Source organism: Siphateles boraxobius, unplaced genomic scaffold, assembly GCF_051911475.1.
Source record: "Siphateles boraxobius isolate OS27281-9 unplaced genomic scaffold, OSU_SipBor_1 29, whole genome shotgun sequence".
Classification (NCBI taxonomy): Eukaryota; Metazoa; Chordata; class Actinopteri; order Cypriniformes; family Leuciscidae; genus Siphateles; species Siphateles boraxobius.
The window spans coordinates 13049543-13066141 of record NW_027508908.1 but is presented as its reverse complement, the minus strand read 5'-3'; positions in this window follow the sequence as shown (position 1 = coordinate 13066141).

The window sequence follows — 16599 nt, the reverse complement described above, 5'->3', positions numbered from 1 at the left end:
CCTACCAGCCTTTTATTACCCTTTCAGGATGATGCAAAGTCCCCTAATCATCCTGTTGGAGTATATTTTGGGATAATGACTGAGTGTAGACTTGATAACAGGCAAGCAATTTGTTATGCCTGATGAGACGTAAAATCGCAATTTAATAATACATTGTAATTTTGGCCGAATAAAACACCTAATTATGAATTAATTTCAGAGCAGAAATTAATAACGTTAAAGAAACCAGTTTTGGCTCACAATGCTTTTCATTAACATAAATCCTTACTGCAATCTCATGCAAGATTACAGGCAAGGATTTTATGCATTGCACATGCTCTGTGTTTCAATGTTTTAATTTCATGATTTGCATATTGTAACACAATCAAAATTAGTCTGCTTATTAAATCCAGGTGGCTTGCATTAAATGAAGAAAAACAGGAGTATGCTTTCAAAGAGAAAACAAAGCAAATGTCCCATTAACATTTGTCAAAAATCCTATTATTTCACTTCAGCCTAAATCCACCAAAGCATCATGTTTATTTGATTCTAGACCATCTTTTATCTCAGTTCCCCTAAAATGTGTGATTGTGAGATTTATTTCCATGCCACCTGTAAACAACAAAAGTTGGGTATTTATGATAGAGGCCAATCAAGTGATGAAATAAATGATGATGAAAATTAAAAATATTCAAATGTATAAATCATTTTTTTACACAAAGTAAATCACTGAGGAATTAAATATTACTGTTATAACATATGGTCCAGTCTCATGTTGACATGGGACTGAGATCTCACATAAGAGGACAATCCTGTCGGCCCATCCGAGCTGTGCTTTACTGACATTTTTACTGACATTTTTCTTTCCATGCCAGTATGCCCAATCCCATTCAGTTTTAAGTACAAAGAAACAAGGCAACATAAACGACTAATGTGCAAGTATGCCTCAGCTGTATTTAGCATGCAAGCCTCTAAATGCCCTACATGCAAAATCTGTCTCCACACTCATGCAGGGCCTCCACTCTGCTGTTATGTACTGTATCTCCCCAGAATGGCAGCTCTGTGAATACGTATTAGAACATTGTTTTCATATAATCCAGATGAAGCTTGTTACATCATCCTCTCGCATGACTGCTCCTCAGCAGCAATGAACGAGCATATTTTTTTTGTCTTCCCTTATGTTTCTCTGTGTGTTTTTTTTTTTTCTTACTTGCCCCACTTCATGGCAGAGCAGTTACAACAGAAAAGGAAAATCCAGTTTTGGTTCTGGTACTTTTTCTGTCTAACCTGTCATCATTCATTCTTCTTTCATAAAATTCACATTTTCATATGCACGGCCGCACGACACACACACACACACACACACACACACACACACACACACACACACACACACACACACACACACACACAAACACAAACACACACACACACACACACACACACACACACACACACACACACACACACACACACACACACACACACACACACAGCTGATAGAAAACTTTATATTGTTTTTTTCAGAATTGTCTTTCTGAGTTGCATTTCCTACAAAATAATTTAATATTAATTTGAATATGCAAAATCTGCTCAATGCCCCTGAGAGGAAGAGGTTAGAATAATGTCAAACCCACTACCTTTAGCCATTCATATGACTGGAAGTAATATGCTCTGGCTCCTGACCTCTTCTTGAGTCAGAAAACTGCCTCAACATTTTGAAAAAGTAAATTCTAATAGTGTACGTTCATTGACATTTTCTTATTTCTCTTGTCAGCCTATGGGAGTTGGACATTTTAGTCCGGGTAGACATTGCATAGTCATCTCTAATGACATGATTCCATCTGTCACTTGATTGTAGCAAATGGTAAATGTAACAACATATGGGTCAATGCTCCTGTCATTCAGTGGCAATGTGCTCAGTTCTCTGCACACTAAAAAGCCACACAAATTCACTCAGAAAAATAAAGTAAATTTATTACCTCAAAGTAATTAAGTAAAAATTTACAAAGGTATTTTTTTTTGAAGAGTTGCCACTGTTTCATGGCCGAGTGTTTACAGTAAGAAATGTCAATCCAGAGATTATTACATAAAAAAAGAAATTCCCAGGAAAATAAAGAATATATTAAAATGTATACTATTATGTAATGTAATATAGGCTATATATATAACAAGATTTATGGAAACAAAATGCAAATTTGAAATTTACCAAATGCCCCATATTGATTCTAAATTAGAGCTGTTTGCATGTCTCATATTATAGTCTAGTCAGGGAATACTAGTCTCGGAGACAGTGGCAGTTAGTTCAACCCAAACAGGTATTTGACAGATGATATGCACAGTTGAGCAGGCGAGTAATGAAGCAGTCAGCGTAATGAGCAGATGAATACTGAATAACAGAGTATCTTTCCTTTTTACCAAGGTAACAGAGAACAGGTGGTGATTGGAGCGTGACTGGAGCGTAATGTTCCAAACAATAGCTTACAGGAGACCACAAGCAGAATACTGGAAATTCAAAAGGAGATCACTGGAGGGACAAGGATAATTCACAGGCATAATTCACATTGGAGACCAGATAAAGAGTGACTATGAGGAGTGTGCTTTTATCCTGGTGCAGATTGGAGTGCTGATGGGAAACTGGTGCGGGTGATGGCCGAGGGAGTCCAGGTGAGGGACAAGAGGGATGCTGGGAAGTTTCTGACAAGATGAATGGACTGTTGAAAATGGCAGATGGAGAGCATATGTGACTATTATATTATATTTTATTATATTATATTATTGTGGCGAGCAGAACGAGGCAGAGGGCTGTGAGAAAACGGCACGAGGCCGGTGGCGTGATTGATAATGAGCGACACCTGCGCAACGCACCGGTCTCGTATCTCTCATGGAGGAGCAGAAGCATAAAGGAGGAGAGACGACAGTGAAGTTCGAGAGAGGAACAGGCCTGGACTTATGTTGTGATTTATGTTTTATATGTGACCGCAGTCGCCGGTGAGGGGCTAATGTTTACTTTTGTTTTTTATTTGTTTATTTTATTATTAAATTGTGTGTTGAACGTTTGTCGGTTCCCGCCCCCTTTTTCCCACAACATCTAACTGCGTTAAAATTATATTATATTATATTAAATTATATTATATTATATTATATTATATTATATTATATTATATTATATTATATTATGCATCTTTATCCATCCATATGTCGAAGTTTGAACTGCTCATTTCGAAAGGTGCACTAGTTGGCATCTGTTCTTGAAATCCCCTGAGTCACATTCATTTCTTTTACATTCTGCACAATGTGGTTGATTGTGTAGCGTGTTCATTAGATTTACCCTCAGGACAAAACAGTGAGTGCTGGCATCTCAAACATCATAAACCTTCATCAATTCACTGCATCTGCTCATGTCAACGTGGCCTCATTTTTTCAAGAACACATATAGATATGCCGAACAACTTGGGATGCTTATCATCTATTGATGTGTTAGTATGTGCGTCATCCATTTTATTTGGACCAGAAGATGTCTGATCCCATTTGTAAATTGGGATCTAAATTTGGAAACTAAATTTAGTGAGGTTGATGATTAAAACAAGAAAAAAAAAATGCTTAAGGGGTAAGCAAAATATACTTAATTCAAGATAATTCTCTAAAAACATCCTAATCTCCTACCCAATTAAGTAAGGGATATTGTACATCCAGTGTATCCAATGTACAGTGTATAATGTACATCTTATCCCGCTTATTAAACGGCTACTTGCCACATAAGTAAATAATTAGACACAAAATATTGATCTGAGTTGAAATATTTTATTAGGTCTTTAAACGCAAAGCTTCCGCGGAGAGAACTTTTGCAGGATATTTAAGCGGACATTTAAGAGAGATGGTATACAGTCATGCATATCACTTATTACACAGCATTTCGCCACATAAATAATTATGGGGATGCGATATAGTGATTTCAGATTAAACTGTTTTAAAATCGTTCCTGATTGAACCTCATAATCCAACAGTGTACAAAACAATAGTTACAAAATGCAGCAACTGTATGAAACAAGAGAGAGCGATTCCACGATACTGGATGACATAATTAAATTGTAATAAAACTGTACACAAAATATTGATTCGACTGAGTTTAAATATTTTATTAGCTCACCAAACGCAAAACTTCCATGAAGAAAAAACGTTCCCAGCTGGCGTATAGCACTGCTGAAATCAGTGACCCGGATGAGCCTGCGTTATCTGATTTGAGCGGTTGTTATCTGGGAATAACTTACCGCTGGATGGCGTGATTGACCAATCAGAATCAAGTATTCCACACAGCCATGTAATAAACATTCTATAATGAACACCTAAACCTCAAGGCACGTGTGTTCAAGCTATTTCTTATACCCACTTATTCTTAAGCATTATGACTATTCATGACCACTGGGAATTTGTGGAAAGTAATAAAAAATCATAAACTTTGATGTCTGCGAGATGACATGACTGGGAGCAGATTGCAAATATGTCTAAAGAAGCCAATAAACAGTGTGTCATAGTTGCTCATCGGCTCAGGGTCACTAAAGATTGTTTGCGTAATGTTGCGCTCGCAACAGATGCTTTATATTAGCTATTTCCGCCCAGCTGGCTGGCTTTCCTTTAAACATACTTAGAGCTGATTCAAACGTTTTCTCTCTTTTCCCTGTTTCTTTCTTTCTTTATTCTCCTTTTCCCCCTCCTTTCTCTCGTTCTCTCTCTGGGCTTTGTGAGCAGAATTCAGTTTGAAATGTGGTGAGGCCTGGCAGCTGATTGCTGTGCTGAGGTGTGTGCCCATCCACTCTGTCAGCCTGCATGATAATCACACAATCGCACACACACTCTGGCCTGAGTCCTCCATTAGCATTTCTGTCACTCCTCTAGTCTTCACCTAGCCTCACGTAACCTCCCACACTTGAAGGCTAACTGCTGAGGTAGTTTGTAACCTATCTCTGTGAAAATGCATTTGATTTTTGCATTTCCTCAGGGAATGTTTTGGTCATCTAAGGAAAGATCCCAGTTGTTGAGATGTGGCCATGGTTTAGCCTGATGCTCTTGGCATGATTCCCAGCCAGGGCTACACTAGTGGCTTTTTATGGGACAGTTTATTCAGCTGCCGACAGAGTTGGAAGACAGTTAAAGAGAGAATAACAACTTTCTCACTAATTGAATTAATATTGGTGTGCAAAGGCTGAGAGTGTCTAAGAAAAGACAATTGCAAAGCACCCAGCTAATATCTCTAGCTTACAATTAATAATAGATTATTTCAATTTATGGATAACATACATTTACATTTATTCATTTAGCAGACGCTTTTATCCAAAGCAACTTACAAATTAGATAAGTTGAATAAGAGAATAGAAGATAAAGTGTTAGTATTAATGGATCTAGTGTTGCCGAAAGGATGCAACATAGCATTGTATTCAACAGAGAGTATTGGTGATACAGGTCATAATTAAAATGTGTTCTTCAAAAGTATGTTTAAGAAAAGTAGAGAGGAAAAAAACTAATAACGGTGTGTGTGTGTGTGTGTGTGTGTGATTGTGTGTGTGTGTGTGTGTGTGTGTGTGTGTGTGTGTGTGTGTGTGTGTGTGTGTGTGTGTGTGTGTGTGTGTGTGTGTGTGTGTGTGTGTGTGTGTGTGAGACATGCTGGACAATTTAGATGATCAGCTCATATCAAAACCATTGTTATTACACGTCGTTCATGTTATTTTATTTTTTTAAAGTATTTACAGTCCATTACAGTCCATTAAAAACCAGTATAATTGGATTTTTAAATTGTTCTCATCAAAGTGATGAGATGGACTCTTCATGAATTGATTAACTTTCATACTGTCCACATAAGATGAATCACATTTCTTGACCTTCATTTATATTTACAATATCGAATCTTCCTCAGACAGAGCAATTAGCACTTCCTTCCTTTAGCTTGTGGCGTCTAGTGGTAAATCTTCATAATAAGGTAACATGAACCAGTCGATTCTTCTTAATTTTGCTTTGGGGCGACACACACAGCTTTAGCCTATGGTTTACATACACACACAAAAGTCTCATGTCACATGTAATAAATGATAATGCTCACCACAGCAAGAAAGTAGTTGAGTCCAGGTTCTCTCTTATTCTCTCTCTTTCTTCTGGCTCTCTTCTGCATTACCTCCTCTCATTCCCCCATTCTCTGATGTGGCATTTGTCCGGCCATGTGGCCTGTGGCAGCTACCTGCAGAGTGTCTGTGTTCCATCCTGTCAGAACAAATTGGCTCTCACTAACTCTGGCAACCTCTTACAACACTCAGGGCAAGTCTGAGGGAACTTAAAGGAAGACTGTAATCTTTTGTTATAAAATACCTAGTAAGCTTATGCAATAAATTTGAAAATTAATGCTGCTAATGGATGGACATTTTATCACAAGTCATAGAAACGTGTAACAAGACGGTTTGGAAAAGTGCTTTATGCTCACTAAGGCTGCATTTATTTGAGAAAAAAATAAAGAAAGTAAAAACAGTAATATTGACATTTGGGTTAGGGCAAAAGAAACATTTCTTAATAGTAGCAATGTCTGTCAATTATCAATGTCAATTTTAGAAGAACAGGACTGATTTAAAAAAATTAACAATGTAAAAAGTCTTTACTGTCACTTTTGTTCGGTTTATTGGCTGCTTTCTGAATACATGTATTCATTTCTTTACTGCTCAAACATTGTGATGCATCTTTATTGTAAGACTGTAAAGTAACAAATCAATGTACCTTTAAAGTTGTATGAGTGATATTTTTATTTTTGAAAAGCAAGTTTAAAGTAATTTATTTTGCATTTCTTTTCATATTCAAATTTGCAGATATTTTGTGTTTTGTAAAAGCACAACTATGTGCATTACATGTTTATTTACTATTTATTTATTCATTCATTTATTGATTTATTTATTCATATAATTATATTTATATATTTATGACTATTTCTTTATTAGCCACATTTGACAATATGAATAACCGTTTGGGCTTTTGAAACCATTTTTGGCAGTTTTGTTAACCCTTTGATGCACAAGCTATGCAAACCCCTTCTAATGCACAACATGGGTCTAAAAAGACCTGCATTCATTTCCTGTTATTTCATGCATGGCTTGGCTTTTTTTTTCTTCATCTTTTGAAATCACTTTATTTCAGGATTTAATATTCCATGATCTATGAATTTATGATTTAAGAATATTAAATCTATCTTGTTTTCAATGATCACAAATTCATATTTTAATATTTCCTAGGTTTTGTGTTAATACATCATGTTTACAAACATGGGTCAAAAATGACCCATCTATGCAAGCGTGATAAAATAAAAGGTTTAAAATAACCAATTTTGCAGTTATTTAGATCAACACATTTACTGTAACACTTGAAATATGTTTATTGGCCACTTTGTCACACATAACATGCATATAACCGATAACACTCACACTGAACTGTAGTGTAGTGCAACTGTAGTGAATTGTGGTGAATGTGACTGAATGAAACAAAAACTGACAAAACAAAATCACACAGATACAGCGCCATCTTAAATTGCCATCTCCGTGTTTACATGTCTCACAAATGACAACTACACGGTGCTCCTTGCACACGGGCCTGGTGCACTCTTTGATTGGCCCTCCTGCTGATGTCCTCCTGTGGACAGCTGGTGGCTGCATTCTTTTATTTTTTTTTTATTGTTAGATTTATATAGTGCTTTTGTCTGCTTTATCTGCGTGTAAAGCACTCAAAGTGCTTTACACGGAAGGGGGGAATCTCCTCAACCACCACCAATGTGCAGCATCCACTTGGATGATGTGACGGCAGCCATAGTGCGCCAGAACGCCCACCACACACCGGCTTACTGGTGGAGAGGAGATGAGAGTGATGAAGCCAATCAGTAAATATGGGGATGATTAGGAGGCAATGATAATGGACAGAGGCCAATGGGCAAATTTGCCCATGATGCTTGGATTAAACCCCTACTTTTTTTCCGAACGACATCCTGGGGTTTTTTGGAAGTGCCCTCTAAGCACCTCTTCATATGGGGCATGACAAGCTCCTTGACCATGCAGTTCCTTGATGAATAGCCGTCGTGCATTGGTCACACTACCCATGTAATCAGGGTGTTGTGCAGTAAAGTTGGTGTAGGCATTGAGAGTGGCAACATCCAGCAAATTGTAGTATTGGATAATTCCTGGTTTCTTAACACTGTTATCATCCACTTTTTTTCATCATGCATGGTGCTCATGAGGACAACTGCCTTTCCCTTCTTCGACACATAGCTTACCATGGTCATGTTACCATTGAATCCAAATTCTGAGCTATGCTTCCCCCTCAATTTGGATGGCTTCATCATGACAGGCGGTATGTCTGGCTTTTTCTGGGAAAGAGTCCACTGACAGACGTAAAGGGTGACCGAAAGCATTGTTTTATGACAACAAATAAAAATGACGAAATATGGAGATACAAGGTGTCCGCCCGACAGCTACAATATATACTTGTATATACAATAATGTTCTATTTCAACTTTTATTTTGTTGACCTAGCTAACATTAGATAGAATAGAATATGTCAACAGCAAGCTAGCTAATAGTATTGGACATGTTTCTCTTTCTCACTAGTATTTCAAGGTCAAGGTCAAGGTCTTTCAATGTTAAGGTAACGTTAGCCTAAACGTTCAAATATTATATCCAGTTGTTTTTCCCAAAACATAAAATATTTTCTGTGACAAATTATAAAATAAGACTTACATGCATGAAATATAAAAAAGCAGGGCGTGTAGAGTTGTGAAATGTGTGGCAGGTGAATAGTTTTCTGCAGTAAATATGTTCCTACTATTTACAAATATCAATGGTTCCTATATAGGTCATTTTTGACCCATGTGTGTAAAATGTATGTAGAAATTCAAAAACTGTGTCTGTTTATAAAGTAAGAAAGGAAAAGATATAGAAGATGAAAACTCAGTTGGGTCACTTTAGACCCATGTTGTGCATCAAAGGTCTGGTCTGCTGGTATGCTGGTCTGATCATTTGTGCAATGCGTGATTTTAAAATATACAAAACCTCTGCCAAACAATAAGGTAACGAGCAATGATAATTTTGCACTTGACTTTTTGCACTTGACTTTTTTTTTTATCATATATTGATGAAAGGGTATTAGACTGATAAAGTGCTTCAGGGATAATCGTTTTCAGCTATTATAAGACATTGCAGTATACATACATTCTAAATTTATGAGGAGAACTTTGATTTCTCGTCTTTTATTAATATTAATAATATGAATAAATATTTGAAGAATTAAAGAATTGAAAATGCTTTTAGAATCCCTAAGAGATTTATTTTTTCTCAAAGGGAGGAGGCTCATTTTTACATTCTGTGAAGTGTATTCAGCCTGCATCTTTGAGATTATAGGATTTATCAAGCTGATCATATAATCTGAATGTCAGCTTTTTAAGTGTCAAGCAAAAATAATTATGAAGTAATTCTTAATTGGAACTGTTGGGCTCTAATGCATAATCAGTATGATTGCATCCCCCATCTCAACTAGTTATTTCCCTCTTCTCGTTGTTTTCTTCAATGATGAACTGTCTGTCTCACTCCCTCTGTCTATTTATCTGTGGCTGTCGTCATTAGCATTAACATGGCCACTTTCTCCTCAATTAACCATGCTGCAACTCCAGCAGAACATTGTATCAATGCATACAGGCCTGCCTAGCAACAGGAAGAGTATTAAAATGAACAGTCTCCTTTCCATAAACCAGTGTTAATCCATGCACTGTCAAAAAGAAGGGCTGTGCTTTGAAATGAACTAAAATAAAAGTGGAGACAGGGAGAAGATGTGTAAAGCTTGGCGGTGGTTCAACAATAAGCCAATAAGACAGGAAACTGGCATCAATTACAGTGAAGTCTTGGGCTCGGAAGTGGGCTGCAGTGTGCCATGAGAGGTCTCTCCCCTCAGAAAGGCAATTATTGTTCAAAATGAAAAAACAGATTCATATTCTGTTATGTTTTATGCATGGCAAACCTGAGGCAGAAATGTAAAATACAAAGCCACAATTTCTATATTGCTTGCCTCACAGCAATTGTGTTTATCATAGATACATATTTATAAATGCACACACAATGTTTTATGAGAAATTTTAAATGTGGACATGAGATTATGAATAATGTATTTGAGAATGAATCAAAAGACATTTTGTTTCCTGATTTATAAGTAGGGCCATCATCAAGAACATAGCGCAAGGACCTTTGATGAGTGGGTCCTTTAAGGTCCTGTATCTACCCACTGGGACCAGATAAAGGGGGGTGGCAGCCATAAAAATCTCATCCCAGGAACCCATTTAGCAACAACCTTGTTTAAAAGTATAGTACATGAGGGTTCTGTAACACATTCGTGAATCGAAATGGCTTCATTAAAGTTTAAGCTTGAGAGTCATGGCCTCCAGGTGCCCATTGCTCAAGCTTCACCCCAGGGTTGGTAGCAAACTAGTGACATCTCAGCTCTTCAGAGAACCCCAGAGGCACATGGCCACACTGCTGGACTACAACAAGAGAACTATCTTCCTACCTAGCATATCCTACAAAGCCATGGGTATCGATATAGTTTGTTGACAGCTGCTGCACAGACATCAGCACTCCTATACTTTGTATAAGAACCAAGGCCTGCCATTTTTGACACACCCACCAAACAAGAGAAAACGTATCTCAAACATCATTGAAAACCGTTGCAAGGTCCTTGAACTCCCATGTACATTTCATAAGGGAGCTTAGAAAACATGCTGCTTTGCTTTATAGACTCTAGCCTATGCAGAGGACTTCAACATTTCATAAGACATTCCATTAGAAAATCACTTGGATTGGTGAACTGGATCCCAGGTTAGTTCAACAAAACCAACAGAGACTCAATTGCAATTGGAAGTGTTAATTAGGAATTCCAACACACATTATTATCTGTCCTGCTGTTGCTCACAGGTGGATCTATTGGAACACTGCACACATCTTCTCTTCTGGCTCAGTACACGTGTCTTCTGGCTGTTGAATGAAACAAATGAAAGCACTAATGAAGAAAAATGCCCGGAAGACCTGCAAGATTTATGTTGAACGTACACCTCACACCATTATACCTAGACAAATTACAATGGTCTGATTACTCTACCAGTACCAACGCTTAATTATGTCTGATTATTCACTGAAATGTGAAGAAATTCTAAATTAAGTGATTAGTCAGTAACACTGGGGCATTTTAGAACTATACCAATTAACCATTTTAGCCTACACAGTCAAATTGCCAATTTTTACATCCCTTATTAGCATACGAGTAAATAATGTCTCTATAATATGTCAGTTAACATAGTCATAAAACAGAAGAATGTGAACACAGTTAACGTCTCAGCAGTTTATAAATTTACACCCAGGTAGATAGTAGCAGGTCTCTGGATAGCAGAATGCTAATAGTGAGACTGGCAAGACAGTGATGAGTCTTATCTGTTTGCAGGTTGAGGTGAGAGGTGACCAGAGGACTGAAGGCTGGCAGACGAGACAGTCCGATCCGAATGTGGGCTTCCGAAGGTGGTGAGACCAGACAACTGTGATGTGGAGTTTGACTGCTTAAATGGAGTGCAGCTGATAAGGTTGAATGATGACAGTTGTGGATGATTGTGAAGTGTGTTCAGAGCTGTGTTCAGCCTACACTGTAAAAAAATTGCTGTAGTTATGCAGCTGTTTGCCAGTAACTTACTGTAGATTTAAATTGATGTATATTTACTGGCTACAGTTTGTTCAAAGTTAAATGAACATTAAACATTAACAAGTCTTTGTCTTTACAGAATAAAAAAAATAACAATCTAATGAAAAGCATTCTGGGAACCAGAAATTTTCATCAACCTTTTTCTGTTTTTTTTTCCTTCAGATTTTGGTTCCCAGAATGCTTTGCATGAGGCTGTTATTTTAGTTTTATTCTGTAAAGATAAAGACTTGTTAATGTTTAAGTTCATTTAACTTTGAACAAACTGTTGCCAGTAAATAACATCAATTTAAATCTACAGTAAGTTACTGGCAAGCAGCTGCCAGTAATACTGTAATTTCTACAGATTTTTTTACAGTGTTTTTACAGTACGGCTGGTGACTGAAGATCAAGCTGAGGTGACTGGACTGGTGAATGAGGATTGTGACATATCAAGTCAAGTCAAGTCACCTTAATTTATATAGCGCTTTTTACAATACAGATTGTTTCAAAGCAGCTTTACAGAGATAACAGGAAAATAATGCAACGGAGTTTGTTTCCAGAAGAAAATAGCATCACAGTCCAGCTTAAGTAAGTTCAGTGATGTTTAAAAATAATAAATACAATTAAAACCTTACGGCCTCTGCTAGAAATCTTATAATGGGCCGTGGTTGGATCTTCCATCAGGACAACGATCCAAATCAAACATTAAAATCAACACAAAAATGTGTTACGGAGCACAAAAGCTTACAAAGCTTCTGCCATGACCGTCCCAGTTCCCTGACCTGATGAGTGGAGTGAACTGAAGAGAAGAAGCACTAACATGGGAATCTGAAGGATCTGGAGAGATTCTGTCTGAAGCAATGTTCTCTGATCTCTTGTCAGGTGTTCTCCAAACTCATCAGGCATTGTAGGAGAAAACTCAGAGCTGTTATTGTGGCAAAAGGAGGTTGCAAAAAGTATTTAATAAAAGGGTGCCAATATTTGTGGCCAACGTGTTTTGGAGAAAAACATTTATTTCATAAGGTGATTTCCCCTGCACTTTCAATTATTTTACTTCAATGAAAGGTCAACAGTAAAATGTCAACAGTATATTCTTTGAAATGTATAGGTGAAATTAGTATACTGTATAGATAGTTTTCAGGGGAAAAGGCATTAGGAAAGTGAGTGCTGAGATGAATTCAAGGACTGTTTAAAATGTGTTCTAATAAAAGTATAAAATGTCTCTGTGTTTGCATTATTCATCACACACCAGTGAAGGAAAGAGATGAGAGGATGAGTATATGACACTTAACATCACAGAGCAGGCTGGTTTTCTGGTTCTGACATATATATAAGGCATGTCCAAGAGAATCTCTCCATTGATCTGACAAATACTCATAGATTAAGTGCCAGCAGCAAAGTGTTTGCTTGTACACTTAAGATATGTTAGAAACATGGTTGTAAGTCCCTCCACTAGACAGCAGAGGGTGCTCTCAGTTGAATTCAAATGGCTCATTGCCATCCCACAGAGGTATACTGCATTTGTTTGTAAGTTTTAGCCCTAAATAAAGTACAATAAATGAAAAGGTTAGAATCGTTTACAGCAGATTTACAGTATGGTAAATTGGTAAATGGACTGCATTTATATAGCGCTTTCACAGACCGAATGGCCACCAAAGCGCTTTACATAGTTGCCTCACATTCACCCATTCATACACACATTCATACACCGACGGCGTATGAATGTGTAGACTCAGTAGTCTCAGTAGTCTAATAAAAGCTGCTATATATTACATACTGAGCAGCCTCATGGGGGCCACCATGTTAACGGGCACCTATTATGCCCCTTTTTTTCACAAGATGTAAAATAAGACTCTGATATCCCCAGAGTGTGTATGTGAAGTTTTAGCTCAAAATATCCAACATATATTTTTTACAGCATGTTTAAATTGTCACTTTTTGGGGCTGAGAAAAAGCGCCGTTTTAGTGTGTATCCTTTTAAATGCAAATGAGCTGCTGCTCCCTGCACAGAGGGTGTAAGAGCTGAATAAACACAGTAATAAGAAGAGTTTTTTAAAGTCTTATCCATAAATTATTTCACTCCCTTTCATTATCATCAACATACACAGTAAATGAAACAGAAACACTCATTACAACTAACAGTAAACAAATATACACACAGCTTGTCAGGGGCTTGTCAGGGCTGCTTAATAAACTGCTAAACTTTATATCCATAAAACGACTCAGATGAACTAATAATGTTCACGCTCTCAATTTCATTTCTGCCGTGATCAGTAACGTTAGGCCTATCACTCCAGAGACTGTAAGCTGGATCACAAACAGTTTGTACAGATCCATCCTCGGGTAACAACGATATTAAATGAAGACTGCTATGTTCATTCTTACATCTTAAAACACCTCAATCGCTTAGGAGACATTATTGTCGCTACAGCTTCTCCATCATCGAAACAATGGCGTACTGTGTACAGCTCACTCTAGGCGGGTCTACTCAAAAACTGCAGTGTCCATCAACAGTCGTGGGAGGAGCTTGTGCAAAAGCACGTCACATTGCCCCGAATCTGAGAACGGCTTGTTCTGAGAAAGTGCTTATGATTTATGGGAATTTAAAAAAAAAAGTACTGGGTGGATTTTATCATTATAGGGTGCTTGTGTACACACACTGCCAACACACATTTATGTTCAAACACCATGTAAAAGTGAATTTTGCATAATAGGTTCCCTTTAAGATCACATGATCAGACGAATACTCATAATACATACGATATCTCATAATCCCCCTATCTGACACTTTCTGGTGACTGAATAAATTAATCATGGCTTACCAAGAATAGAACATGTCTACATTGGCTCTAGTAACCAAAAATCATTGCTTTCCTTTTATGCGGCATCCACACCACTAAGTGTGTCGGAATAAGTACAAGTCTACTACCACTACGCACATTTTAACATTTTTCTTTATCGGAAATTCTTATTAAAATGTAGTACTTTTTTGCATACGATTTCATATGCAATTATTACGTTTATTGAGATTCGTTTAAGGAAAGGGTTACCTGTGCAGTAAAAGTGATTTTTCTGCTCTTGTTGTCATAACTGCCATAAAAGGACTGCTATAGAAGTGATGGCTATTGCTACAAAGTGGGAAAACGTGCACCAAAGGCATTTCAAGAAAGTGACACGTTCACTCATGTTTATAGCCCTTACACAACACAACATAGCAATATGCTGTTGTTTTTCTCCATGTCAGATATTACATGCTGGATTCAAGTGAAATGACACTGCTTAAGGACATGTGTGGCCTCTGTTAGAGAACCATTGCTTTTAGTTTCAGGGAAGTCAAGCAAAGGTTTGACAAGCAAATGCAGTTTGACAAGCAAATGCACATTGTTGACTTCTTTAATTTCCTCAAGTGCTCAGAGTGGCAGCATAACCTGTAAGTGCTGCTACTACCATTAATCCAGTATAGTTGTTACTGGGCCAATTTTGCCCGAAATGACAAATTACAGTTCAAGAGTCACAATGTTCTGTTCATGGAGTCATGGTGACAGTGAGAGCATTTTATCACGTCTGCGGAGGGTGTCATGAAGTTTCAGGCTAAAAGGTTCATGTTAAGTTGCAGAAAATCTTAAACTGGGCCAAGACGACCCACAACAACATGGTTAACCGCTCTGATAAAATAGGTGAGGCCTAGTATGACTTTATTAAGCTGACGGAACAGTATTTTCAAGTTACTGTACACCATCATGAAATTATGAGCCATGGCTAACATTGCTCGGTGGGCTCAGTGGTCCTGATATCCATGCTTGTTTGTATATGCTAATAAATCTGCCATGTGTCCAAGCTAATCACACAGAAATGTAGATAGTGTGAGAGCACATTTGTGAATCTGCTGCAGTAGGCAATGTTCCATACCTTTTTCCTTCTTAGATTGGTGCAAAATTAGATTTCACACTTGTTAAATTGGGCACTGTGGAGTTTGGGAACTTGCCTATGTAAGACCTTGCAGTTTAGACACAAAAGCCTTCATTACTTTTGCTTTCTATTCCAGTTGAAAGTCAATTGCATTACAGATTGTATTAGCAATAAGAGGGAGCAGGGCAATTTCTGAGATATTCAATTTGTGTTTTCTGGGTTATGTGTAACGCTGTATGGCCAAGTTCAAGTTGTGTGCAGATGTCATTGACAGAATACACTTTTAAAATGTTAAAAAGTGGCAAAGCTTAAGTAGGGAGACCGGGGACAGTTGCAACACTTTTTGCATTTGGCTCTGTTACTGAAGAGACGGTTTGGATTAGACAAACCAATTGTTTATATAATAAACTTACATCTGTATGTTAATAGTCTAAACCATTTAAAGTTAATTACAGAATCTACATGTTTCACAATTTGTATTTGAATGTAAGGAGTCAGATGTTGCAACTGACCCCGGGCCCGGGGACAGTTGCAACATTGTTTGGGGATGGTTGCAACATGTTACACTACATCTCAGTGTTAGCAAAATGATTATAAAAACGTAAGTTATAATAATATTACTGTTATTTATTCATCAGCTTTGATTAGATGACAATTATAGATTTGTCTAGATGAGTAGGCCTTATGTGTTAGGGATTCTGCAAGATATAGGACCCAGACGCAAATGAGCAGACAAGGTTTTTATTAACAGGACTGAAGACAGCAGGGAGTGAAGCGCAAGTAAAATAAGTAAGTATATCAGTGCAAGTAAAAGCTGTGAAGTTATTTTATACAGCTGATAAAGGTATAGAGAGAGTTGAACATTTAAGCTCACATGTAGTCATTTTATAGCTTCATCTATTGATGCTAAAGCCTATTTATATTACCTTTATTTATTTATTCATTTAAACTGCGTAATAATAATTGATGAACTAAAATTGA